This window comes from Puntigrus tetrazona, chromosome 4, assembly GCF_018831695.1.
Source record: "Puntigrus tetrazona isolate hp1 chromosome 4, ASM1883169v1, whole genome shotgun sequence".
Classification (NCBI taxonomy): domain Eukaryota; kingdom Metazoa; phylum Chordata; class Actinopteri; order Cypriniformes; family Cyprinidae; genus Puntigrus; species Puntigrus tetrazona.
In genome coordinates, this window is record NC_056702.1 from 27,606,268 (window position 1) to 27,621,890 (window position 15,623).

The following is a 15,623-nucleotide window of genomic DNA, read 5'->3' on the forward strand; positions in this document are numbered from 1 at the left end:
CACCGCCTAGTGACACTAACGTTCAGAGCACAGCTATCTTAAATTGGATTGTCTAACAGGGCATGGTATTTTGATGACGATTATTGGTTGGATTAAGCGGGGATTTTATAGGTTGTTACATGGCATGCAGGACTTTTAAGTTAATCAAACAGGTGAGAGGAACACAGCAAAATTATTAGTCCCCAGATACCTTAATCTGGCCAACCTAAATTTAAATGAGGGATTTAGACTTGCTGTTAACTGCAATAATGGTACTCACTGTATCAAAGTCCTATAGTAATGAAGATTTTTGTCTACATAAATATTTTGTCGGCTGAGCAATTGATATATTGTTAAAAAACAGTACAATCCATTGAATAGGTTGTACTACTATCCCCCACAGATCATTTTTATCTGTCAAAAATTCCAGTTCTATTTACTATAGAATTTTTTTTCATCCTTATCTACCATTTTAACTAACATTTGTTGTATTTAAGATAATCCCTTACAAAAAATAACCATGGTTTTACTATAGTAACCATATATTACCTATGCTTTTGTAGTAGCAAAACCTAGCAACCACAGAATTAGCCATTTATCATATTTGCAGTAAAACCATGCAACTAACAACACGGTTTAACTATTTTAACTATTAACTGTTTTTGAAGTTAGCTAATTAATGTTTTAACTAACACGAACAAACAATGGTCTACTCGTTTGTTACACTATTTTTTAATCTTTAATTGTTTATTCATATTAGTTCGCAATAATGTTAACAAACACAACTTGCGGTTTTAATAATGCATTAGTAAACACCTAAATTAACATGAACTAAGATTAATAAATGCTGTAGAAGAATTGTGTGTTAAGTAATTTAGTTAACTAATGTTAACTATTGACCTTATTGTAAAGTGTTACAAAATTAGCCACACACCTAGCTTAACTGTGTTCTATAAAACTTAAATACGGTTGAGGCCTATGTGTGCTGACACTGTTATACCTCGGGGAAAAATGATTTAGCATGATTTTGTAAACATAATGTTTTGTTGTCCCCCTATTCGTTTTCGTGATTTTTGTAATCGTTATTAATACGCCATTTCCTGTTTCCATATAAAGGCGGTGATTGGTAGATCCGTCACAACTTTCGCGGGCTTTTGAACGTTCGAAGTGTTTTAATTCATATTTAATGTTTGCTTTTGTTTCTTTTTGTTTTGTTTCTTTTCACTGGAATATTTTAAGGAAATTAAAAACTAAATAACGCACCGATTTGATTTTTATGTTGATTTTGATTTTTATGTTGTCATTCGTCCACGAGATGTCGCCACATCTCTTGCCGATAAACTCGGTGAATTTAGCGAGTTTTAATGTACACCAGAATTTATAATCAGCGCTTGTTTCGTGTGGTATGTCACATATACACCTATAAAACGGTTTGCAAATAAGACGCTCCTGCCATTACAGAGAGATTGGCAGGAGGCCCACGGATGACCAGGAAGAGTGTAGTTATCCTCCAAAAGCAGCAGAGGGCGCGGTTCCTCACATTAACTTCTACGGAAGTGAGCTCAATCCCCGCAACGCTTCGTTCTCGAGTAATTTATTCGTATTTCGCAGGCCTTGTCCGGGAACCCGCCGTCAAGGTCATTCATCTGCCTTAATATTGTTACGCGCACGCGCTTGTAAATTCGAGGATTTCGTTGCATCTCTTTTATTGGCTTTGCTTCCGTCAAATTGAATTGTCTCTGTTCATTCAAAATCAATCCGTGTCGTTTAGCTCTACGTTCAGAGTGACTGGGATGCGATGCATGCGAGCCTGCTTCAGTCTGCGGTGAATTCATTATTAGATTAGAGATATGCACTGATCTTGTTGTTTACTCTGTCGCTTGTGTTTGTTACGCATTACAATATTAGACTAGTATGTTGGCTATCATAAGATATTACACTGAAATAGGTCATTGTACTATGAAAAACTCATTTGTAAATGCCTAAAAACTTGTGGCGTGCATTCAAGGACCATACAGGCCTATATATCCATATTTGAAGCAATTTGAAAGCTATGTTAAAACTGGTTTCCTTTTTCATAATTTTACCGCACATTTTATAAATGACATTTTATAATTAGTATGAGGTCGTAAACGCTGCATAATAAATGCAGAAGAATGAACGAAATGCTGTTAAGTAGCTTTAGCATTATAACATGCCAGATAGTCGCGCATGTCAACTTCTCAATAGCAGTTCGTCAGATAATGCAGTGAAACGAGGACGTGTCCAGCTGGTGTGAGATTAATAGTTTTTTCTCAAATTAATAAAATAATCACTGCCCAAAGACCGATGACTAACATTATTTTAATCACATACATTACATGTAAACCATTAAGACCCTTAAGATCAAATAGTGCTCCCAGTAAATGGAGTGATTACAGTCATCCTTAGATTGTTAATGAATCAGAACCCTGTTGCTCAACACGTCTACGATTATGAAAGCCACCGGCTCTGATCACAGTTAATTATGTGCTTCAGTGCTGCATGAGTAGAGGTTAGTCTCCATGGCGAATCCCTCAGTATGGCCCGGAATGATTGATATAGGAAATGCATTTGAAGGTCAGCGGACACTAATGAGGATAACAGTGGCTGTACAAACATACGCTGAATGATTCGATTGGCTTTTTCTAGTAAAGTCACATTCTACTGATATTGAGCTCCGACATCTACATGACCATCTGCTGCTTATTACACAAAGAAGCAATTTTTGCACCTTCTTATTCTCATTTGTATACTATATTTTATTCCCTCTCTGAATATGATTTTTTTTATGTCTCTGTCTTAGGGTACAAAAATAATTTGTAATCAGAAACTTTTTATTTTATTATTTTATAATATTTCATAAAAACAATTCAGAAAATTCTAATATTATTATACAAAACTAACAAAAATGATTAATTGAATTTACTAAATATTTTTTTTAAGGTAAGTGGTTATAAAGAATTTATTTTAGCTTATTTAATAGGTTTCAACTTTATTGCTTCTGGTGAAAGAACGAGTCCGCCTTAATATTATTTTTTAAATTAAAAAATCTGAATCAGGAGAGAAATTTGCAAACCATGTTTACATCGCAAACAGAACAAAGGAGTTTTAAAAATGATGGTTTTGGTTTGTTTTGATGTGAGAGAACAACAGGGACAGACTTTTTCACTCGACAAAGTTATTATAAATGATGGTATTTTGTCCAAGAGGTAATGATATAAAGTTACATTTTCGTCTAAACGTCTGCTCGTTCTGACTAGTTCACCTGGTCAAAATCTCATGTTCAGTTTTCTTCAATTTACTATAACGCGTTTCTTCAACATTTAGCAGATGCTAAAATATAGAGGGATTTGGTTTTAGCAGCATATTGATCAGATATTTTGTTCAATCTTTTAACATCAGAATGCCTCAGGTTTGCTGGAGGATGTTTTTCTTTCGGGCCCCGCGCCTGCTTTTGCTCATCTTTAAACATCAAGTCTTAAAGTTCATGCATACATGTTAATGCGATTCATGCGCATTCACCAGCACCCGCACGTAACCAACCTGTTTTTGCATCGTTACCCTCAATCCATTTAGTCTCTCTCCCTCTTTCACGCACACACACACAATCCTCACTTTTTCTCATTAACCATCTTTGCCCCATCTATTTCCCCAGCGACGGCTTCGGCTTGCAGCAGCAGCACCTTCGATAAGCCATCTCCATGGAAACAGCCCAGCAACAGGCTGGCCCCTCATGGCCAATGAGAGCGTGAGGTGTCCCGGATTCTCCTCCAATGGTGGCGGTGGGCTGCTGAGCTCAAGGTGAATGCTCAGGAAGGCGTGAGCACTGACTTTCTGGTATATTAAGCAGCGAGCATCGCCGCATGTTTCTTCCGCTTGATCCCTGTCTCGTTTTGTACTGTGCTTCTGAATAATCTGGACGTATAATGTAATATCTGACAGTGATGAATTTAAAGCGTGTTGCATGAAGGCCTGATGTACAGTACAGGAGCTTGGTAAAGTTTCTGAAACATTAGTGATGCAGACCACTTTTGGATAATGGCATAATTTTATATTGATTTTAACTTTCATTTGCATTATATATATATATATATATATATATATATATATATATATATATATATATATATATATATATATATATGTATATATATATACATATGTATATAAATATATATATATACATATGTATATAAATATATATATATATATATATATATATATATATATATATATATATATACATATATATACATATATACTTACATATATATATATTCGATTCTTGAAGTAGAAGTAGAGCATATTATCTGGAAAATTATGAGTTTGTATTTTAAAGCGTGTCTTCTACCCACTATTATAGAAATGTTACATAAACCTGAAAACAAATTAGTTTGTATTTCTGTTGATTATAATTAGCAATGCAACACAAAGGATACAGTTTATAGATAGTTACTTGTTGTCATTTTCATTTGATAGCAAAATAGTTTTTTAAAAAAAAGCATTTTGAAACCCAAATTAATTTCATTTAACAGCGATATATAGAGCTATATATTATTAAAGAAGTCAAAAGAGAAGCTGATGAATGAAATGCTGAATCCTAGATTTTCAGTGTGACGTGACTTTTGAGCCCCGCTGTAGATTTCCTTTTGATTGCTGTTAAAAATACGACAAATATAAAATCAATTTCTCAAACAAGTCAAACAAGCAGGAAGTCAGCCCAAGCAGTACACAGAAGATGTGCAGGTTTTAGATGCCTCGGCTGAGAAGCCTAAACAGATGACACAACGCAGCCCACGTCCAGATGCATAGTTTAGTGAACTTCTGAAGTCATCGCTCCTGCAGAAGCTTTGTGATTGTTTACACGTCTATAAACAGTGCAGTCATTCAATCAACAGCAATTCAATCATGTTCCTTAATATCCCTTTTGCTTTACTCTGATGTGGAGCAAAGTTAATTGTTTTAACACCGATGGATTTGTGTGTGTGTGTGATTAATGCTGTCATTATTCTGGACAAATAGTTTTATTGCCATCTCTGTTCGTGTATGTCTGCTGTTCTAACGGCATCAGCACGCATTGATCATGTCAAACAGGAGATATATACTTCTTGTTGTGAAAATACACCATGTAAAGCTGTATGTGTGTGTGTGTGTGTGTTGTGTCGTGAGACTGCATTCTATACCAGTGCCAGTCATCTCCAGTCACGTGACCTGCCTGCCAGTGGTCTCCTAGCAACCTCCTCCCCTCCCCCTCCCTTCGGTCCCCTCTCCATCCGTCTCTTGCTGGATTGTGTGACTCCGGAGGCCGTGTGTGTGTGTGTGTGTGTGTGTGTGTGTGTATGCGTGGGAGTGGAGTGGATCGAGTGAGCCATCCAGGAACGTGGTTATTTATAGATCTGATGGATAAGTGGTGGGGGAACTTCGTGTTTGCTAAAATTAAACCATCTCTCACGACATCACCCCAGCCACCCCCACTCCATACGCATTTATCTACTCTTTTCTTTGCACATGCACACACCCTCCCTTTGCAAGCTTCATTCATAATGCTGAAGATGGGAGCGAGAAGATAAATGAAGCAGGGGCCAAGAAGAACACAAGGTGCATTAGAGGGCAAAGATGTGTGTGTGTGTGTTTTTTTATGTTTGGATGAAAATGTGAGCGGTATTTTAACTAGTGTCGGGGTGTCGCTATGCGGCAAGACATGATTTTTTTGACAAGTTACAGAATCGTTCGATAAAAAGATGGCTGTTCTGCACTCCAGTTCATCGAGTTCATAGCTTCGTCCTTTAAAGCGATGAAACGTCGCTCTCTGCTATGACGAAGGCACGGTATAGTGATTTTAGTGTATTTGTGTCATCCAAATAATATATTTTCATACAATACTACTATAAATTTTACAAATATAATAGAAAAAATGTTGCTTTTGCTTCATGTTGCATATGCACAAAACAAAGGTTTCAGGGTTCAACTCTACAACGATTAAACGGTAACCAGTAATATTTCTTTTTTTTAAGAATATCATTAATCTACTACAATAAATGTATGCAGTGAATGAGGGAGTCAGTTGTGAACCAAATGCTGTTTTTGAACATTTACTGACTGCTAGAGTCTGATGTAGATTGCTTACTCACAGATGGGTTAAGGCCTTTTCGCACAAAGAACATGGATAAAGGCCTACTATAACACTATATATTTATATAGTGTACCCACTAATATAAAATAACATGCTTTTTGTTGCAATAACATGCCGTAGTTTTGTCATCTGACACTTTAAATGCTTGCACTCTTAAAAGCAGAATTTCCAAAAAGCTTTTTCAGATGCCATTGGTGTTATAGTCGTTTTCTATGCATTGCAGCCGCTGAACTAGCCATTGTGTTTAATTGAAAGAGGTGTATACGTGTATCTGTAGCAAAGCTTCTCTGTGCTTCTGAAACATGCGGAGCTGGTATAACACAAGCATTGACGAGAGGCTGATGCACAGATGTGTGCATGTAAATAAGGTTTTTCCAAGGAAAGCCCTTTTTAATTAAGATAAGGGTTGAGGTGTTTCTTGGGGGTTATAGCACATTAAAGAACGATCATGTGACCTTCGCATACGTTCGGTGACCTGTAAATGCAAAAACCCCCAAAAACAAATAAACTGCATTGCACCTCTGCAATATATTTTTTTATAATTGCCTGAAAATCCATCTTATATGAGCATGTTTTTGCAATATATGGGAGTTTTTGTTTAATTATCCGGTTTCCATTATCCTTTGGGAATATAATTGAGAAAAGATGGAAGCTAAAAGAGACGCAATATATCGCAAAACTGCAATAGAAACAGTTTTTTCACATTTACAGATCACCTGGCATACATAAAATTCATATGGTCATTCTTTAATGTACTATAAACTCCAAGAAACACCTTATATGAGACCACTCTTAAGTATAAGGGGCCGTTCTTGCCATTATTGCTTGGTAAAGTAATGTTACAATAAAGTCACATTGATGTTATGATGTGCTTTTAAAAACAGTTAGATTACAGTTTAAATGACTAGTTCTTTATCCTTGATGAGAGGCTGTTTCATGAATCTTTCCAGTTCATAAGAGTCGATTCAGACATCACATCTCATGCTGTTTACACTATGCTTGTGTAGGAAACACAGAAGCATAATTTAACAACATTAAACCTGACGAAACCGGATATGGACGCTCGCAACAGTATCATTCACAATCATTCACAATTGGCGTGGGACAATTTTGTGCATCCGTGTTTTTTTCTGCTTGATGAAACTGATTGCGGTAGTTTTCTTCGTTACCGTGATCACTGGCATGGAACCATTTTAGATGGGATTTTTTAAAACGGAGCAATAGGACCCAGTGGGGTGTGAAAGACTGTAAGGACGTAATTAGAGGCCTTTGTTATTTGTGGGAAGATGTTGATTGGTTTATAATGATGGGACGTTCGCTTGCGGTGGCTTGTGACACATAGCCGGATTGATTGATCCTGCAATGACAAAAGATAGGCTTCTTAGCTAGCCTCTTTCCCTTTCATTTGCAACTGCATTGAAAATTATTTCCTAAAAGCTATATGTAAAGTATGCGTTGAATGGGTAAATGCAGTTTAATAAGTAAGTGTTATGCTGAATTTCAGAGTGGTTTTCAACTTTATTATGTAGCTGCTGAGCAGATTTTAGTGTTGCTGTGAGATTGCTAGGATGCTAGCTGCTTGTACAAATGATTTTATGTAATCGTGAATTTTGAAATTTGTCAGAGCGCATTTCATATGTCGGCACAAGTGGTTGTTACTTTGGGTCATGCAGTTGTGGGTAGTTTGCTTTTCGATCTTGTGAACATTTAGAAAACTCTCTAAAACATGCTAGTACTCGCTAGTTTAATTTGTCCACTACCGATATCTATCATTGGACATGCATGCAGAAATCTGTATATTTTTTCCGTGCCATGTCCATTTCCAAGCTGTTATATTTGAGAAATTCTGCAGTGAAAATGACATTTTGAATGTTTTTTGGAATAAACCCTCTATATGGTAGCATCACCAGATCTTTTTCTCTTTCTGTGAGGAAGGAGATTTGCTGATTAAATGATTTAAAGTTGAATCGTTACAGCCTGCTTCTTAAAAAACGCATTAGGTTTAGGTTGTATTTGGTTTAAAGACATTTTGAAGGTATCTCTATCGCCCCCTGTAGTTTGTTGCCATCACTGCAACAAAAGAACATACAATACGTATGTTCTTCAGGATTGTGTGCTTGCAGTGCCATGGTGTTTGCTAACGAGTCTGCATGTATGTGTATGAGTATGAGAAGATGCAACTTTTTATGACATCGGGGAAATAAATTCTGCATCCGTTCCTGCTTTCACAATATGCATTTGCTGTTAAATGAGGTGGCGTGTAATGCAGACCATCCCCTGTGTACTCTTGTGTGTGTTTGTCCTACCTGAACTTGCCAGTAATAATGTGTCATTGCTCCGGAAGACCACCTGTCAAACCCATCCATGTGTTAAACAAGGAGTGGAGGCAAAAGAGAGGAAGAGAGATAAAAGAAGGGATGCGTCCGTTGATGGTTTTTTTTTTTTTTTTTTTTTCATTTCCAGCCTCAAGCTCTCAGCTACAAATGCAGAGATTATGAAACATTTACGCACATGGATGTAGTGAGCGTGAGGGGGAGGAGGTGCGATGGAGGGACGTGGAGGGGAGGATGGGGGATGCCGAGCACAGCCGCTGTCCGTTGGAGGATTGGTGCGTTTCCTGATCAGCATGCTGCCATCAATCTTACCCTCGCTCCTCGTCTATTCCTTTTCCTCTCTGCTGAAGCCCATTCATCACTGCCTTTCTTAAAGCCTTGTTTTCAGTTATCCTGTCCCCTCTTCATCAAGGTCGTCGGCAAGGACGTTCACAGCATCTCCTCTCTGATTGGCTGAGTCCCCGGCTGGGGCTTAAAGAGACAAGAGCGAGATTAAAAAATGCCAGCCATGTTGGATCCTTAGTCCTTCACAAAGCAAACATTTCGATTTTTTAAGAAAATAACCAAACCTGAAGTCGAAACGGTCAGGGAGCGATTTAAAGAACGTGCTGCGTTTCGTCTTCAACGACAAATGCTGCGTAGCACGCAGCATAGAAACGGCCGTTTTCGAGAGATTTCAGTCAAAGGACAAGACAAGGTTATGAAGATTTTGCATTCACAAGCAGACTACAGTATTGATCACGAGGAGAACTGTGCGTTACCGTGACTTGATCGTATCGTTTGCAGATGTACAGAAGAAGAAAGAGACGGTGAAAGCTTTAAAAGATAAAAAAAGAGATGTTGAAAGCTAGAAAAGACAAGTTACGTGATTTGCTTAGGATTAAGATCTAGGTTTAATAGTAATGGCTTGAAATACGATAATGAGGGAAAACACTCTGCTTTTTCATGCGTCTTGCACAGTATCTGTGTGTGGAAAAACTTCAGTTTACACATTTTGTGCTAGATATATCAGTGTAGCAAACCCAGAGGAATAATGAAGGAGGGAGACAGTGACAGTCTAAGAAAGAGGAGACAGTCTCTTCTGCACGCACACACACACACACACACACACACACACATACATACTGTACAGCAATTTGGCATACAAATCAAATATGCAGATTCAATCAAACCTTGCCACACACATGAATTTATCCTGACTGGACAGAAACGCATTAGTTTTGTATTTCCTGTCTTAATTTATGATTGCATAAAATTTTTTTGACATTTCATTCCTGCCGTCAGAATATGGCAGAGTATGAAGTTCAACCTTCTGAAAAGAGTATTTTTTTTTTCAGTGACATTTTCCTCTCCATTTATTATGCAAAATGGCACCATCCTCCTGCGCGCAGTTGATCTGGAAACATGCACCACAGTCCTCTTCTGTGCATCGTTTGTCAGCTTGAGAAAAGAGAATATGCAAATAATCTGTGTTAATTCTTTTTTTCAGACGCAGTAGAGGAAGCGTTCCAGACAAAATGAGTGGAGGGGAGGAAGAAGAGCGAGAAGAGGTGCTTAGCAAGAAAGAGAAGAGGAGTAACCAAAAAACAGCTTGAAGGTAGATTAGGGGCTCCAGAAAAACGAGAGAGAGAATGAGAGACATTAGCAACCTAGTCATGTTCGTGTCAGAGGAAGTGGGAACATCTTACACTTGTGGAGTAGTTCCAACGTTAATATTAGCAGGGAAGGCACAACAGTTTTTTGTCTATCTGGATGCATAAACTTACATGAAGTCATGTGAAAAGATCATCCTAAGACGTTTGGTCAGATGCGTGTGGTTGAATTCTGCTCTGGTCCTACAAGCTCAGCTCTCAGCCCTCACTGGTGGGTTATGTAACATCAGGTGTGGGGGTGGGTGGGTTTTACTGCAGTGCTTCTCACAAGAATAGTCAAATCTGAAATGAACTCTTCTGTGGACCGGCCCATGATCCTAATGAGAAAAACTCCAATGAACATACAGTTTATTCAATGTTCTAATGAAAACCTGACAGTGCATAAAAGGTTTGAGTGATGTATTTAAATGTACTGTAGATGATAGAAAACCATCAATCATGCCATCAATAAAAAAGTAAAAAATTCATATTCATAATGCATTTACATTAATGATTTTTTCAATAAAACCTAAATATTTATTAAATACTAATCAAAAGATAAAAGAGATAATGCATATATTTTATTTCATAACCAAAAACACAATTAATAGATTTTTTGTGTCAATACAGTAAATTTTGTTTAGTTTCGATCTAATATATTTATCTGTAAAAGAATTATTCTTAGAGTTATCAGTATCTCCGTTATATATGATCTTACATATGTAAATCTGTTTGTTTCAAGTCACAAGCATTCATTCATTTAAAGAACCAAAAATCCATCCTTCTTATCTCTTTCCCTGCCACCTTTTTTTTTTTTTTTTTTTTTAAGTTGCCAGCCATCGCCAGCATTTTTTATGATTTGCATCTAAATTTGACAGCCTTCAGAATATTTTCTATCTATATACAAACATGTTATGCATCTAATTAAAGAACTGAGCCTCTGCTTTCAAACAAAAAACATCAATTTTCTATCTTTGCGTGTTCATGTTTTATCATCACTTGAAATACAACCTTTTAGACCAAAAAAAACACGAATAATGCATTTTTATCAAAGTACTACATTTTCAAGCAAAATACATTCAGATAGCCTCCAGTAAATAATAATATGAATAATTGTTATCACAAATTGCAGAACAAGCAGAAACACACACACACACACACATAACACTGGGTTATCGATCTATCCATGACATAACTAAAGATGTTTCCGTGTCTGTGAAGGCATCTCTGTCACCGAGTAGGCTACTTTGTCCAAATCAGATTCAAAATGGTCAAAACATGTTCTGTATGCATGGTCTGCATATATGATCTGTATTATGATCTGCATTGTCTCTCCTTCCATTTATGACAATCGTTATTTTTTCAAGCCCGGTAGACCAGAGAAGTCCCGTAACTCAGGACATGCGCTAGGGCTTTCCTTACCATAAAACACCTAGATCAGGGATTGCCTTAAAACACTGTAACCAGTGAAAGAGTTAATGGTCCGTTTGATGTTTACTTTGCTTAAATAAGGTCAATGCATGCATACATTTTTTTGCATCAAATTCTTGTTTTAATGGAATATGGCTTATAATCAATGATTTATCCACGCTCATCCATTTTACTTTTTAATCACAATGCCCTCACAATCTTTAATCAAAATAACTTTCCTCTCCCCTTGCAGCGACATTTCTTCTCTGATTACGTGTTCACCGGTGCAAGGGCAAGACAATAACCTCTTCCCTCCAGCAAACCATCACTCACAAGACATCACGGTAGTAGCAAGCAATAATGATTGAATGATCCAGAAAATCCTGATTGACAAAATCAAATGCCACCCACGTTTTTTCTCATTTGAGAAGCCATTTCACTTGGATATAAGCCAACTTCTATTTCATGCTGACTTTAATGACAAAATGTGGCCCAATTTACTTGAATTACACTCATGAGGACATTAGCAAATGCATAGCACTTCATGTAGGGTGGTGGTGATTCAGGGCTCTTCAAAACTCGTACTACACTACTAATTTGCTTTTTCAAGTCACAGTCACGACACCCAGACTGATTGATTAGAACCACAGAGCTGTTGCTGTCTTGAGCTGTTGAAAATGGTGCTTCATCGTTAGTCGACGTCATTTCAACCCTTGCCATACTTGCATGGAAATGTATCCTTACAATTAAAGAGTAAAAGTGAAAACAGCTAAGTGAATCTGAAGCTTTGAAGCACAAATCTTGTAAAGACTGACCAAATTTAGTTATATAAAAAACCTGCTTTCTGTAAGTCTGTAAATAGCACAGTGCCCCTCGTGTTGTTTTAGATTTGGCTCCACCCTAGAACTAAGGGTGCTTGAAATATTCTGTTGTGTACCCGACTTCAATAAATATTTTAAACGTCTCAAAAAGTTTTCCCTAACGTGTGGATGAGCAGGGCATAGGCCTTTAATGTACTAGTATGGGATCCATTAAGCACTTAGCTTCAGCTCCAATTTCTTGTAGCCACCATGAAATTGGCCTTCAGAAAGCTTTATGAGTTATTTAGGAGCTGCCCTTTTTGTGTACCTACACCAGAAGTTGGTTTTGCGTCAGAATCCAACACGAAATTCCTTATAATGAAGACTGAAAGGCATTAAAATGACTGCACATGCTGTCAGTAGTCTGACAAGGATGAAATATGTTCTCACCACACATAACATCAGGTTTACACACACTGCCTGGGCAACTGGAATTTGCAACAATTCTTTAACCCTAACTGACGCATTTGCATTTGGTATATAATTCTCAAACAACCAAACATGCCCACATCTATATTCACAATGCACAATATAATTAAAGCTGAAGGCGGTACCAGCAAAAAATGGATTCTGTGGTGGTCTTTCCAACATAGGTTCATTCGAAATATGTGCTTCTACATTTCTGAAAAACTGACAAAAATGTGTCTGTATGTACTGTTCACTGCAGTTTCCATTGAAAGGAACACTGGAGGCAGTAAAATTCCCATTACAGGATGGCTCTGGTATGAACCCGGTGAAACTATGGTTTCAAAGCTCAAATCCGCTTAATAAAGTTAAAATAGCACAGTTGCATCAGCAAATACATTTTTATATTGCTTTTCCATTTGTTAACACTATTTGGAAGGTTTAGAGTTGGGTGAGGTGTAGGGGATATTTCCAACATGACAGAACATTAACCTTTATCAACACCCCCCGAACATCTGAATCCTGAATAGCCGCAATACGTACCTCATGCAGTGTAATAAAAACTCTGCAATATATACCTGTACTGATGTAATAAAAAAGCATGCCACGGTTACAAATTAAACGTGCTTTAGCGCCATTCTCTGGACTTTTCACTTTAAAAATGCTTTGAAATGCCTGGTGAATATATATTAGTTAAGTATATGGTTATGTGCATTTTATTATTTGCATTTAACATTGCTTTTTCCCTAATTGCCTAGATCCTATATAGGCTCTTCGCCCATTCTTGGGTTCCCACCCACCAGTTGTGATTCACTGTTCCAGAGTTTCACCAGTCGGATGAACCCCATAGGATGCCTTGAGTATGCTTTTTACTTTTACGTTTTGCCGTGTTTAACGTTTTGGCCAATACGTTATTGCAGAGTTGCAATGTGTAATTAAATTAAAACTGCAGGAAGCTGCATATAAAACAGCAGGTGGAATCTATACAAAGGGAAGCATTACATATAAAGATTTACAAACTAGAAGTTTGCCAGTCTTGAATGCACACGTAGACAAGAGGCAAAAATAGATATAGCAATGACTCATTTTAGTTGAGTGAGTATAAGGAACACTGGTTTAAGATAGCTCAGTGTGTCAACCTCTAACTGAACTCTTATCTCTTATAAAGTAAATACCATCACATTTCATCCCAGGGATTGATAAAGCATTTATCTATTGTATAAATAAATAATTTGGCACTAGCTGCAAGGTTTCACAGAGAGGCAAAAGAAAAATTAAGGAGAAGGAGAATATTGTGAGCCAATAATCAGCGGAATGAGTGCGCTTCAGCCAAAGGAATATCAACAGAGGCTGTTTTTAACTGCACTTTCATGCTAAACCAAATGATTAGCCTCATTACCTGAAACATCTACAGCAATCAAAATCCAGAAGTATTTGCTTAAATTAGAAGTTTTGGTTTGGAGAGGTTAATTAAACATGTCCTTCAGCCTATGCCTCTCTACATATCATTTTCTCAATATCTTGCAAGCTTGATTAGGGGGCAAGGTTACTTAGCAGCCGTTGCTATGGGGACCTGATGGAGAATGAAATGAAAAAGAGGTTAAGTATAGTGTGGTTTGGATGCTGTCAGCTAATTTGTTCTCTGAAAAAAGAATAACTTTGTTTACCAGACTCAATGGGATGTACACAGATGATGTGAACGGCAAGCTAAAAACAACTGTAAAAGATTTATTGATTGCAACACTGTGGCCTCTCACGTGGCCTTGAGAACACAGTTGGAAAGTAATATAATGGATTGCACAGTATCTTTTGTTTAACTTGATGTAAATCCAGACTGACCACCACTAGCACTACTTCGTTTTTTTTGAAGGAAATATGCTTATAAAAATGAATCAAAAGGTAAGATCAGGTACGTTTAACCAAATTTATAAAATGGTTTACTTTATCACATTGTGAGATTTGTTACGGAAGTTTATTCCAAAATATGAAAGGTAATGTTACTTTTTCTCACAGTTCTGGCTTTTGTGTGTGAAGCTATATCTATTATAAAGTCAGAATTTTGTAACGTAAAGTTGCAGCTGTGTGTTATGACGTTGCAATTACCTTTTTTTATTTAGTGGTGGAAACAGTATTCCATAGGTTACTGACTGGTATAAATACACATGAAAATTATTTGACATCATTGATGGTGATAAATGATGCTGCTGTAGTAAAGTTTTCCAGATCCATCCTGGAAATGTGATTTTCAGATAAACGGTGTGACCCTGATTGTTTTAGGCCTCATTAATCTATTCTTAGCACCTGCACGGTGAAAGGCTTGAAATCTCCTGTCACATTGAGCTCATTTCATCCGTTTTATTCCGTCTATACATCTCTTTTATGTTTATTTCCTCTCTCTTGATCCAGACTCTGATTAGATGGCTGACTCATTCTGTCTCTACAGCTCATTTATAAATCTCATTCTCTGCGTTTGACTCACTTTTTCTCGCTGCATTTAAAAATACCTGTTCGCTGTATCCGTTTGCCCTTATCTGCCATCCCCCCTCACCATCACAAATATCCAGTCTTTATGACTAATAGAAAGCATCATCTCCTTTTCACTGCAAGAAACATTCATTTCCAAACACTATCTAAAAAACCTCTAGTCCATCAAATGTACTGTTCTGAGTCCATTATTATATATTTTTTTAAATGCTATTCGTTTTCTGTTTCGTTCTGTCTTTCTCTGTAATACACCCACACAGTTTTGAGATTCAGTCCATTTCAGGGATCAGATGATGCCGTTAAATTGGCTGATCTTCTGGAACATGTGCCTAGAATCGAAATAAGTTTGAGAAGCCTTACAGAGCTT

General features: G+C 37.1%; 2 long non-coding RNA genes across 5 annotated transcripts; one reads left to right on the forward strand and one right to left on the reverse strand.

The window, feature by feature from the left end:
• The first annotated feature begins 1,519 nt into the window (after positions 1-1,519).
• Positions 1,520-13,394, forward strand: LOC122343300. Of its 4 annotated transcripts, none has more exons than XR_006250747.1 (4): positions 1,520-1,616; positions 3,656-3,801; positions 9,956-10,063; positions 11,761-13,394. It is a non-coding gene; the product is annotated as an uncharacterized LOC122343300 (long non-coding RNA). The 4 variants fall into 4 exon arrangements; XR_006250749.1 differs by lacking the exon at positions 11,761-13,394 and adding an exon at positions 8,597-9,163 and having other exon boundaries at positions 9,956-10,591; XR_006250748.1 differs by lacking the exon at positions 11,761-13,394 and adding an exon at positions 8,597-8,741 and having other exon boundaries at positions 9,956-10,591.
• LOC122343301 lies at positions 5,460-8,778 on the reverse strand. The gene is made up of 3 exons (XR_006250750.1): positions 8,645-8,778; positions 8,440-8,482; positions 5,460-7,490 (listed from the first exon to the last, which is right to left on the reverse strand). It is a non-coding gene; the product is annotated as an uncharacterized LOC122343301 (long non-coding RNA).
• Positions 13,395-15,623: the final 2,229 nt, after the last annotated feature.